This window comes from Hemitrygon akajei, chromosome 20, assembly GCF_048418815.1.
Source record: "Hemitrygon akajei chromosome 20, sHemAka1.3, whole genome shotgun sequence".
Lineage (NCBI taxonomy): Eukaryota > Metazoa > Chordata > Chondrichthyes > Myliobatiformes > Dasyatidae > Hemitrygon > Hemitrygon akajei.
The window spans coordinates 1,677,452-1,689,653 of record NC_133143.1 but is presented as its reverse complement, the minus strand read 5'-3'; the positions used below and the strand labels follow the sequence as shown (position 1 = coordinate 1,689,653).

General features: G+C 44.6%; 1 protein-coding gene across 4 annotated transcripts in view; it reads left to right on the top strand.

Annotated features, from left to right (window-relative positions):
* Positions 1 to 12,202, top strand: part of ulk4 (unc-51 like kinase 4) — a 730,951-nt gene that overhangs the window by 527,742 nt on the left and 191,007 nt on the right. The window lies entirely within an intron of this gene.

The window sequence follows — 12,202 nt, the reverse complement described above, 5'->3', positions numbered from 1 at the left end:
AAATTTCAGTCATAAAAGTCATTCCTAGTATTGTTATTTCATTAACTGTAGCATTATAACTGATACTAAAATTATTTCAAAATATACTTTCACATTTTTGGTTGAGTTAATCCATAAGCTCTTGATCTGTATCATACATTGGGAACCATTCTACTAATCTGATGATTGCTTCTAAAGCATTCACTAATTCTTTTTTGCAAATTCTGAACCCTCTTCTGAAGTCAAGGTTCTGGGGGCAGTTGGGGGGGTCAGTTCTCTTCAGAACTGGATTTAACTAATAGTTCATAAAAATGTAATTTAATTTACAAGTGTATCTTCAAATGTCGGTGGCAATTGAACAGCACACAAGGCTATGAAAATTTGCAGCTCATTCCTAAATCTGTCAGTGTTCACATTTTTTAAAATTTAAAAGCTTGTAAGTGACATCAGAAATGTAAACAAAGGACTCTCAATCTATTTAATTTTCTGCATTGAATACTGTGTTTAGAACTCAGGAGTGAATTGGAGCAGGAGCAGGCTGCTCAGGTATGAAAGCCTGCCAATCCATTGAATAAGATTATGATTGATTTGATTATACTGTTTACCCACGATAATTTTTCACCCCTTTGATAATCAAGAATATGATAACATAGTAATAGAAAATGACAGCACAGAAGCAGGCTCTTTGGCCCATTTAGTCCATGCTGAACATTTAAATTGCCTAGTCCCATCAAGCTGCACTTGAACCATAGTTCTCCATACTTCTTCCATCCCTGTACCGATCCAAACTTTTGAACAATGAAATCAAAATCACATCGACCGCTCTCCCCACCCCCGTGCAGCACTAGCAACTCTTTCTTCTAGGATAGAAGTCAGGTGCAAATCATTCCTTGTACAGGTCCCACATTCCATGGAGGAAAGCCCAATGATCTAAAAATCCAAAGCCCTCCTTCCTGCACCAACTGTAACACTAGAAGCAGCCACCAAGTGGCACACCTCCAGGAGCAATGATGTCAGCTGTCCTCACCCCAAATCACTGGGGGACCTCAATTGGATTACGAGGCACACCTGAGATTGATTGGGAGGGTGAAAGCTGGTGACTGTCTCTGTCAGTTACTCAGTCTATGCTTGTGAGAATCAACTCCTCGGGTTAGTGGAATTACTTGCCTGTGTCAGTTCTGTGAAAAGACTTACCTGGGATCTAGCATGTGGAAACACTCCCTTTGTTTTGTGGACTGGCTTGCCTGATTTTCCCCTGAAGCCTTGGATCTTATCTGAAGCCTTTGCGAATTATCTGTGAATTGTTTAGTTGCTTGTGTATTTCAGTTGGAATTTGAATGTGAATGTGGCAAAGCTGTTGTACTGAGCACCTCTGTCTTTATGCAGTCGGGTGACTGACACTGTTGCTGTTTCTGTTTGCAAATGTGCTCAGACCCACCTGCACCATTACACCAACGCCTTAGCCGTGTATTAAACTGCATGATTTTCCTGTTTCTGGCCTCAATGCCATCCTGAGATCACAACCCTGGAGGTCTGCCCTTTAATTTAGCAGCTAACTCCTTGAACTCACTTTGCAGAACCTCGTCACCTTTTCTACCCGTGTCATTGATACTGATGTGGACTGTTATCTCTAGCGCTCACCCTCCCACTTAAGAATGCTGAGGACTGGATCAGAGATGGCCCTGGCACCTGGGATGCATCAAACCACGCAGGGGTCTCGTTCTCAACCACAGAACACCCTTTCTGTTCCTCTTGACCAATGAATCGCCGACCTCTATAGCTTGCCTTTTCATCCGTTCCCTCCTGAGACATAGAGCCAGTCTCAGCACCAGAAATCTGAACGCTGAGGCTTTCCAACACCTTTCTCCACAAAAGTATGTCCTCCCCTTCCCCCAACAGTATCCAAAGCAGTACACCTGGGGAACAGCCACTGCTCTGGCTGCGAATCCCCTGTCCTGATGGTCACTCAGTTTTGTGTCCTGCACCTTGGATGTAACCTTCTCACTGTATGTCCTGTCTATCAAGCCCTCAGCCTCCCAACTGATCTGGAGTTCATCCAGTTCCAGCAGCATTCAAAGGTGCAGCTGGGTGCACTTCTTGTAGGTGTAGTGATCAGTCACCGTGCCTTCCCACATCCCGCAAGGGGAGTATTCCAGTATCCTGTTGGCATCCCCTGTGCAATAAGAAAGAAACAGTATAAATAATGAAAAGTTATCTCTCTACAGCCTTTGCCTGTCCTTGCTGAAGCCCCATGAGGGTGATCCTCAGTCTCAACTCCCCATTCTTAACATTGCTTAAACCTGAATTCTTTTGCGTGATCCCTGACAAGTAACTAATTTGCACACTGTCAGAAACGAGCCACGCTCCCGAATAATGGCTTCAAGACAAATTCAAGGAAACAAAGTTTATTAACAGTTCTGCAGAGCTGGGTGCCTTCAGAGAAGGGAACCCTGAACCTTACAGGGCAGCAGATTTTATCCTTCTTCCTTACCCCTCCCCTCCCTGACTCGGGAGGTACATAGTCTTATCCCAGTCCATATTTGGAGCTGTTTTTTTTTGTTTTTTTTACACATTTCTGTAAAACAATAGTCCATATCTCAGGACTTCAATGATTCCACAAGCAATTAATCTCGTCAGGGCTTCTGCATTCCTGCTTATCAGACATAATTAAATCACATTTGTTTCCTGACTTTAACCCAGACATAATTAAATCACATTTGTTTACTGCACCGACCCCCCCCCCCCCAACCTCTTTCAGAAACGCACATCTTAATTTATGGCTTCAGCTCTCACAATTCCACCCTTTTTCTTTTTAAGATGTGCGTAGCAGCTAGCATTTCTCCTCTTTCCAGGGGGCCCACCGTCCTTCCTCCGCCCCCCGTGGAGGGTCAACTTACTTCTTTAATAGCATAAGTTTTTGCTCGTTTGTCCCATGTTGGGGTATCGCTACTGCCTGGAGCTGGAATATACTGCGCCTGATCAGTGTTCGTATACAAGGAATCACACACGGCAAAAGTAAGAGAATCATTAGACCCCCGCCTGCTACTAGGAGAGCGGTGCACCACCAACTACCTTCCAGTAGCCCGTCTAGCCAACTCATGTTCCCCAGGGATCTCCAGGTTTGTACTGGCACGTGGGCCAGTTTCCGAATTTTGTCGGATATTTTTAACACGGCCTTTCCACTGTCGTCTATCTTAAGGCAACAGTTTGTAAGATTGAACTTCCCACATACCCCGCCTTCAGAGGCCAATAGGTAATCCACAGCCAGCCTGTTCTGGTATATTGCTGTTCGCATCTGGCTCTGCTGTTTTGCCAACAGCTCCAATGCCAGTGCCGTGCTGAGGTATTGCTATTGCCTGAAGTTGTGACACACTTCGTCTTATTAGTGCTTGTACACAGGGAATGAGGCAGGGTAAAAGCATCAAACTCATTAATCCACCTCCCACCATCCAGAGTACTGTTCGCCACCAACCGCCTTTATTATAGACCTGATAGTACGGCTTACCATTTTCCCAACACCCTTCTGCTTTTATCATAACAACGGTCATTTACATGCGAGTGGGATATGAAGGATCCTGGGAACACCCTCTGCCCCACTCGTACCACGGTTCTGCACTTGTCACATTTCCCTTCAATTTCCCCGACATATAGAATCAAATATATTACAGTCAATAATGTTACAGTACACATAGAGTTCATTTTTGCTGCCTTTTTAGCTTCACCACCAACGGTTCTTCACCGGGAACACAGGTCCACTCAGTGCGGCTTTCGGGCTTCACCGGTCCTTTTACCCTGGATGCGTGTGTCCACCCTTTTTCTTTTGTCCGTACAGCCACCTCTGTTGTTAGCAGGACCTGGAAAGGGCCTTCCCACTGTGGCTGTAACTTCTCCGGCTTCCAGGTCCTTACCAGAACCCAATCTCCAGGCACGATCTGATGTAAAGCAAAGTCGAGCGGCGGAGTCTGGGCCAAGAGACCCTTTTTCCGCAGTTCTGCAAAGGAACAGGACAAGGCCAGTAAATTGTTCTTTACAAATAAATCACCCCCCTGTAGTGTGGGATACCCCTCTATTTTATTCCAATATGGCAGTCCAAAGAGCATCTCACAAGGAGATATTCCTATATCCTTGCGGGGCGCTGTACGTATTCTCAGGAGAGCGATCGGCAAACACTTGGTCCATGGTAGCTTGGTTTCCAACATCAACTTGGTTAGCTGTGCCTTCAGGGTGCTGTTCATTCGTTCTAGTCGTCCCAAACTCTGGGGATGCCACAGGGTATGGTACTTCCATTCGATATCAAGTGCATCGCAAATTAACTGGTGCGTCTTGGAGGCGAAGTGTGTCCCCCGGTCAGAGTCTATGGACCCCACGATTCCATATCTGGGGATTATGTTCTCAAGTAGTATCCGAGCTACTGTGGGCGCATCTGCCTTAGTAGTTGGGTATGCTTCCACCCAGTGTGTAAAGTGATCCACGATTACCAATAAGTATTTCCATCTCTGCACTTGGGGCAGCTCGGTGAAGTTGATTTGGATTCCATGGAAGGGTCTCATGGCCAGGGGTTGGCCGCCTCTTGGGATGGATCGCATCACTTTCTTGTTTATTCACTGGCACGTTGGACATCCAGTTACCTCTTGTTGGGCCAAAGTGTAGATTCCCTTGCATGCATATTCCCTAAGTACCGTGTCACACATTGCCTGCGCTCCCCAGTGGGTCTGTTGGTGCAGTTGTTGGAGAATGTTGCGGGTCACTTCCTTATTTAGCACCTGTCTTCCATCGGGGATTCTCCATTTACCATCAGCGTCTTTCCGGGCTCCTAGTTGGTTCATGTTGTCAATCTCCATTTGAGTAAACACAGGCAGTTTAGTAAGTCCTTCTCTCACTGGTATCAAAGTCAGGAGTTGCACTGGTTCTTCAACTGCTGCCCGTTTGGCCTCCTTGTCCGCCAGACGGTTCCCCACAGCATCAGGTGTCGATCCTTTTTGGTTTCCGGGTACATGCACTACCGCAATTTCAGTCGGTAAGGCCAGGGCTTCCAATGTCATACTTATCATTTGTTCATGTGCCAGTCCTTTTCCCCTGGCCGTTATCAGTCCTCTTTCTTTCCATATCTTCCCAAATGTATGTACTATTCCATAGGCGTATTTGGAGTCAGTGTATACAGTTCCGACTCTCTTTTCCAATATTATCAGAGCCCTTTGGAGCACGTATAACTCACAGGACTGAGCCGACCATGAAGGTTGTGTCACACCCTTGGGGACCTAATTTCAAGTTTACCAGGGGTTCCTGCCGATGATTTTTCTTCCCCAAGGGTTGGAACCCCCGACCCCCCTAGTATTCTTCTTCCATCATGGCGTACGAGCGCACTTCCCGTCGGTATCTGGGGCACTCGCGCCTGAAGTGTCCCTCTCCATTGCAATGAAAACATCTTAAAGCCTTCCTTAGCCCTCCTCCTTGCTCCTGGCTACTACCTCGATCCAACCATGGTCCCTGTCTCTCTCTCTACTATCTGCGGTTACTTGTCGCACTGTCTGGACCATTATTCTTGCCGTCTTCTGCTTCTCTTCATCCCTTCTTACAAACACTTTCTGTGCCTCCCTAAGTAGTTCACTTAAGGGTTTAGTATTCCAATCTTCTAGTTTTTCCAGTTTTTTTTTCTTATATCTGGCCATGCCTTTGATACAAATTCAACACGAATCAGCTGTTGGCCAACCTCCGTCTCAGGGTCTTCGATTTGCGGAGCGGTAGGGGGCACATATGGGGGCGGCAGGTGCTCGAGCACCTCCCATGTATTCTTTTTCTGTCCCCCTTCATTTATCATTTTCAATTTATAACTATTTGTCGTTGGTAACCAGCATAGGGCATAATCACTTTGAATTCACGTACAGATTAAGGGCTTGTTGTACCCAATCCTCGCTAGACCCGAACTTAGGCCACCACACAGCTGACCCTTGGATCGGCTGGCGGGACCAGAATTCACAGTACTGTATCATTTTTCTCTTTGACTTCCCTTTTCGCCTCCCGTAATCCCAATTTTCTAGCATCCGTCCCAACGGACTATCAGGGGGTACCCCGGGGTATTTTTCATCATTGGCGCCTGGATTTCCTTTACCCTTTTCTCTCTTAGACCCCTTATTTCCCATCTCGAGGACTTGCCCGGTTCCAATCCACCCGCAGGCTACCCCGTGGTTCCGCACTTCCTGCGCACCACGTCACTGCAGGAATTTAATTTGAATGTGACCCACCTAGCTCGATCACTCCTGTCCAATTCCGGAACCTGTATTCCCGCGATCGCCCAGGAATCCACACGCAGGCTACCCCGTGGTTCCACAATTCTCGTGCACTACGTCTCTGCAGGATTCACCCGCAGGGTAACCCCGTAGTTCCACAATTCTTGTGCACTACGTCTCTGCAGGATCCACCTGCAGGGTAACCCCGTAGTTCCACAATTCTCGTGTACCACGTCACTGCAGGATCTCTTACCTGGGTCCTGTGCACAGAAATTACTCGATCGCTCACTGTCTCAACTGCCTCGACAACCCCTCTTTGTTTCCTTGAGTCCGCCGGATATCACTTGCTCAAGCCGCGCGGGGCGACGAGCAAGGAATCAGGGACTGCCGAACTCGGCAGGGTGCACCTTCTCCGATGTCCTTCCTTGCCCCCCTCACGGCCGGAGTGTGGATCCCGGACGAGCGCCCCAAGTTGTCAGAAACGAGCCACGCTCCCGAATAATGGCTTCAAGACAAATTCAAGGAAACAAAGTTTATTAACAGTTCTGCAGAGCTGGGCCCCCTCAGAGAAGGGAACCCTGAACCTTACAGGGCAGCAGGTTTTATCCTTCTTCCTTACCCCTCCCCTCCCTGACTCGGGAGGTACATAGTCTTATCCCATTCCATATTTGGAGTTGTTTTTTTTACACATTTCTGTAAAACAATAGTCCATATCTCAGGACTTCAATGATTCCACAAGCAATTAATCTCGTCAGGGCTTCTGCATTCCTGCTTATCAGACATAATTAAATCACATTTGTTTCCTGACTTTAACCCAGACATAATTAAATCACATTTGTTTACTGCACCGACCCCCCCCCCAACCTCTTTCAGAAACGCACATCTTAATTTATGGCTTCAGCTCTCACACGCACTCTAATGTCTCCTCGGGAACTGTGGCTCACTTCTTTCAAACTTTCTCTCTGGTGTCTCCTCACCACTGTGGCATGCAAAAATGTCCAGAAAGGCTTTCTTAAAAGGCACTGCTTGCAAGACATTTAAGGCAAAGGTTCCAATTACTCATGCTAATAAGACCGTAAGACACAGGAACAGGATTAGGCTATTTGGTCCAACGAGTCTGCTTCACCATTCAATCATGGCTGATCCTTTTTTCCCCTCAACAGGTTTTTGTTGTTCAGGGGAGCAGAGGATAAAGGTGACCTCTTTAAGGCAGAAAATCTGATAGGCTAGCAGTACTGTAATACAACTTCAACATTTGCACAGACTAGATTTTCCAATTGCAAGGGTTCCAATCCAGGACGCAGATGACAGGAAGTGGAGAAAGGGCAGTCCAATAAAATACAGAAAAAAATCAACCATCCTTATCTGAAACACTGCATGAAAGCATGAAGTTTTGAAGAAATGCTGATTGCTTCACATAGTTGTGGCCACTGATTTTTAATTTATGACGTGGAAGCAAACAACAAACCTCAATTATCATGCTTACTTAATCTTTTGTGTGATGTTGGACAAGTGTCACTTATGTCAGGTGGTTCTCAAAAACAATGTCCATTTTCTTGATGTGATTTAAAAGCTCAAGGAAACATCTCTCTATCCAAACTCCGTAGACATCTTGGTGGTAAGAGATCACTGTAACTCTTTTGATTATACTGAAACTCTGACAATGGGCCTTTTGTGAATTGTTTCTTAAAAAAGGTTGCAATTGATAGCTGTTATCATATTAATATCATACAGTAAAAATTCATCTTGGTAAGTGAATGCATCTTTGTCCAAATAATGGTTTGTTTCTAACAGTGATTTATGTTATATTGCTTATTGAGTATTTCAAACCTCATGTTGATCCTTAACAAGTGTTTCCCAATTTTCCACAAATATGCCAGTGAGCATACAGTGTCTATAAAAAGTATTCACACCCCTCTTGGAAGTTTTCATGTTTTATTGTTTTACAATATGCAATCACAGTGGATTTAATTTGGCTTTTTTTAATACTTTCATGTCAAAGTAAAAACAGATTTATACAGAGTGATCTAAATTAATTACAAATATAAAACACAAAATAATTGATTGCATAAGTATTCACCCACTTTAATATGACACACCAAATCATCACTGGTGCAGGCAATTGGTTTCAGAAGTCACATAATTAGTTAAATGGAGATCACTGTGTGCAGTCAAGGTGCTTCAATTGATTGTAGTAAAAATACACCTGTGTCTGGAAGTCAGAATCCTGGCAGAAACTACACCAGGAAAACAAAAGAACACTCCAAGCAACTCTGCAAAAAGGTTATTGAAAGGAACAAGTCAGGAAATGGAAATTTCCAAGTCACTGAATATCCCTTAAGAGAGTACAGGTAAGCCAATCCTAAAAAAATGGAATGAATTTGGCACAGCTGTAGAACTGCCTGGAGCAGGACATCCTCAACAACGGAGTGACCGTGCAAAAAGTGGACTAGAGAAGGAGGCCGGCAAGAGACCTGTGACAACTGTGGAGGTGTTACAAGCTTCAGTGGCTGAGATGGGAGAGGCTGTTGCCCAGTGCTTCACCAGTTGCAGCTTTATGAGAGAGTGGCAAAAAGAAATCCACTGTTGAAAAAAGCTCACATGAAATCTCAGCTGGAGTTTATGGGAAAATCTGAAGACAGCTGGAAGAAGGTTCTATCATCCGATGAAACCTGAACTGAACTTTTGGGCCATCAGACTAAATGCTGTGTTTGGAGTAATCTCTCTATGCTGATCAGAGACAGTGTCACGGCTGCAGAAGAGGAGGAAGTCATGGAGGGATTGTCTACTGAGTCTCTGTCAGTGGAAGTTAGAAACAGGAAGAGGTCAATAACTCTACTGGGTGTTTTTTATAGACCACCCAATATTAACAGGGACTTTGAGGAGCAGATAGGGAGACAGATTCTGGAAAGGTGTAATAATAACAGGGCTGTCGTGGTGGGAGATTTTAATTTCCTAAATATTGATCGGTATCTCCCTGGAGCGCAAAATTTAGATGGGGTGGAGTTTGTTAGATGTGTTCAGGAAGGTTTTCTGACACAATATATAAATAACATGACAAGAGGAGAAGATGTACTTGATCTGGCATTGGGAAATAAACCTGGTCAGGTGTCAGGTCTCTCAGTGGGAGAGCATTTTGGAGATAGTGATCACAATTCTATCTCCTTTACCATAGAATTGGGGAGAGATAGGAGCAGACAAGTTAGAAACGCGTTTAATTGGAGTAAGGGGAAATATAAAGCTATCAGGCATGAACTTGGAATCATAAATTGGGAACAGACGTTCTCAGGGAAATGTACGGCAGAAATGTGGCAAATGTTCAGGGGATATCGTGTGGCATTCTGCATAGGTACGTTCCAATGAGACAGGGAAAGGATGCTAGGGTACAGGAACCAATGTGTACAAAGGCTGTTGAAAATCTAGTGAAGAAGAAAAGAAAAGCTTACAAAAGGTTCCAAAAGCTAGGTAATGATAGAGATCTAAAGATTATAAGGCTAGCAGGAAGGAGCTTAAGAATTAAATTGGGAGAGCCAGAAGGGGCCACGAGAAGACCTTGGTGAGCAGGATTAAGGAAAACCCCAAAGCATTCTACAAGTATGTGAAGAGCAAGAGGATAAGATGTGAGAGAATAGGACCGATCAAGTGTGACAGTGGAAAATTGTGTATAGAACTGGAGGAGATAGCAGGGGTACTTAATGAATACTTTGCTTCAGTATTCACTAAGAAAAAGGATCTTGGCAATTGTAGGGATGACTTACAGCAGATTGAAAAGCTTGAGCATATAGACATTAAGAAAGAGGATGTGCTGGAGCTTTTGGAAAGCATCAAGTTGGTTAAGTCTCTGTGACTGGATGAGATGTACCCCAGGCTACTGTGAGAGGGGAGGGATGGGATTGCTGAGCCTCTCGCAATGATCTTTGCATCATCAATGAGGACGGGAGATGTTCCGAAGGATTGAATGGTTGCAGATGCTGTCCCCTTATTCAAGAAAGGGAGTAGAGATAGCCCAGGAAATTATAGACCAGTGAGTCTTACTTCAGTGATTGGTAAGTTGATGGAGAAGATCCTGAGAGGCAGGATTTATGAACATTTGGAGAGGTATAATATGATTAGGAATAGCCAGCATGGCTTTGTCAAAGGCAGGTCAGGTCATACGAGCCTGATTGAATTTTTTGAGGATGTGTCTAAAAACATTGATGAAGGAAGAACAGTAGATGTAGTGTACGTGGATTTCAGCAAGGCATTTGACGAGGTACCCCATACAAGGCTTATTGAGAAGTACAAGGCTTACCTGGATGAGGAAGTGGACGGATGGTTTAGTAAATTTTTTGATGACACAAAGGTTGGGGGTGTTGTGGATAGTGTGGAGGGCTGTCAGAGGTTACAGTGGGACATTGATAGGATGCAAAACTGGGCTGAGAAGTGGCAGATGGAGTTCAACCCAGATAAGTGTGAGGTAGTTCATTTTGGTAGGTCAAATATGATGGCAGAATATAGTATTAATGGTAAGACTCTTGTCAGTGTGGAGGATCAGAGGGATCTTGGGGTCTGAGTCCATAGGATACTCAAAACTTTTGCACAGATTGTACAGATCAAGCATTTCCTTCTATTCCCACACACACCATCATGTCTGCACCCTAATTCCTTATTTGTTTCCCTACTACCTCCATGAAAGTGGTTGAATCTTCAGCGGTGGAGAGGGATTGCTACCATTGTTCATGATGCCCACATTGATTGAATGAATAAATAACACCCCACCCCTCCCTATGACAACAAGTTCCACCCCCTGTAAACCAAAAATTTCCTTATAAATTGTTTGTTAGGTGCATTACTAGCTATCTTATGTTTATATGTTGGTGAAGCTGACAGGCCCGAGCAAAAGCACAGTGTAAATGTCACCTAAATATGGACAATAAGAAAAGGTATTTAATAGTTGCCAATTCCTGTGGACTCCACATCTTACCTTGTTATGAATTAGTGCTTTCAAGAGAAAGAATTGGGCTTGGGAAGTAAATAGAAAGAAATAATGTCCCTTCTATTTCTAAACAATATGCTGTCTAGTATATATTATGTTGCATGAATAAAATGCTAATTGTAATTTAACTCATTGACTGCTCATGGTATTTTGAGATCATTTAGTTCTGTTCATCTCGCATCAACATAGAGCAGTGCAGCACCAGCAACAGGCCCTTCAGCCCACAAAATTGAGCCAAACTGATTAAACTCACAATTAAATGCCTAACTAAGGTAATCTCTAGTGTCTAGACAATGTTCATAGCCTTCCGTTTCCTGCACATTTACGTGCCTAAGAGTCTTTTGACCACCACTATCAAATTTGCCCCACTACTCCCTCTGGCAGTACATTCCAGGCACGCACCATTCTGTTGGTAAAAAAACTGACTGCCCACAACCCCCTTAAAGTTGGCTCATCTCGCCTTACATTCATGTCCTGTGGAATTTGACAATTTGATCCTGGGAGAAGGAGATGCCTCTCATAACTTCATACGAGATTCTCATAATCAGATTGATTTATTTACCATGTGTGTGTGTGTGTGCATACACACCCCCCCCCCCCCAAGGATGTGCTGGGAGCACCCCACTGTGTCACCAGACGTTCTGTGCCAACATTGCATGTCCACAATATTCAGTAGAAGAACACAAACAAAACAACCACAAAATAAGCCCCTTTCCACCCAGTCATACACTAGTCCTCCAACCCAGGACAGGCTGCCTCTGAGTCTCCAGCCTCCAGTGGACATTGGGCCCCTGACTTCCCCAGTGAATGCGCAGACCCAGGGCTTGGCCATTGGGCCTTGACCCACAGAGTTCCAATCGACTTTTGGGATTCGATCCTCAATATTGATCCTAAAATTCACTGATAATAGGACCCTGAACTCCGGTCCTCAAACTCAGCCCCACAGAGAAAGCAACCTAAGTTTTGTTTAATTTATTCAGCCTCTCCTTATAGCACATGCTCTCCAGGTCAAGTATTGAAT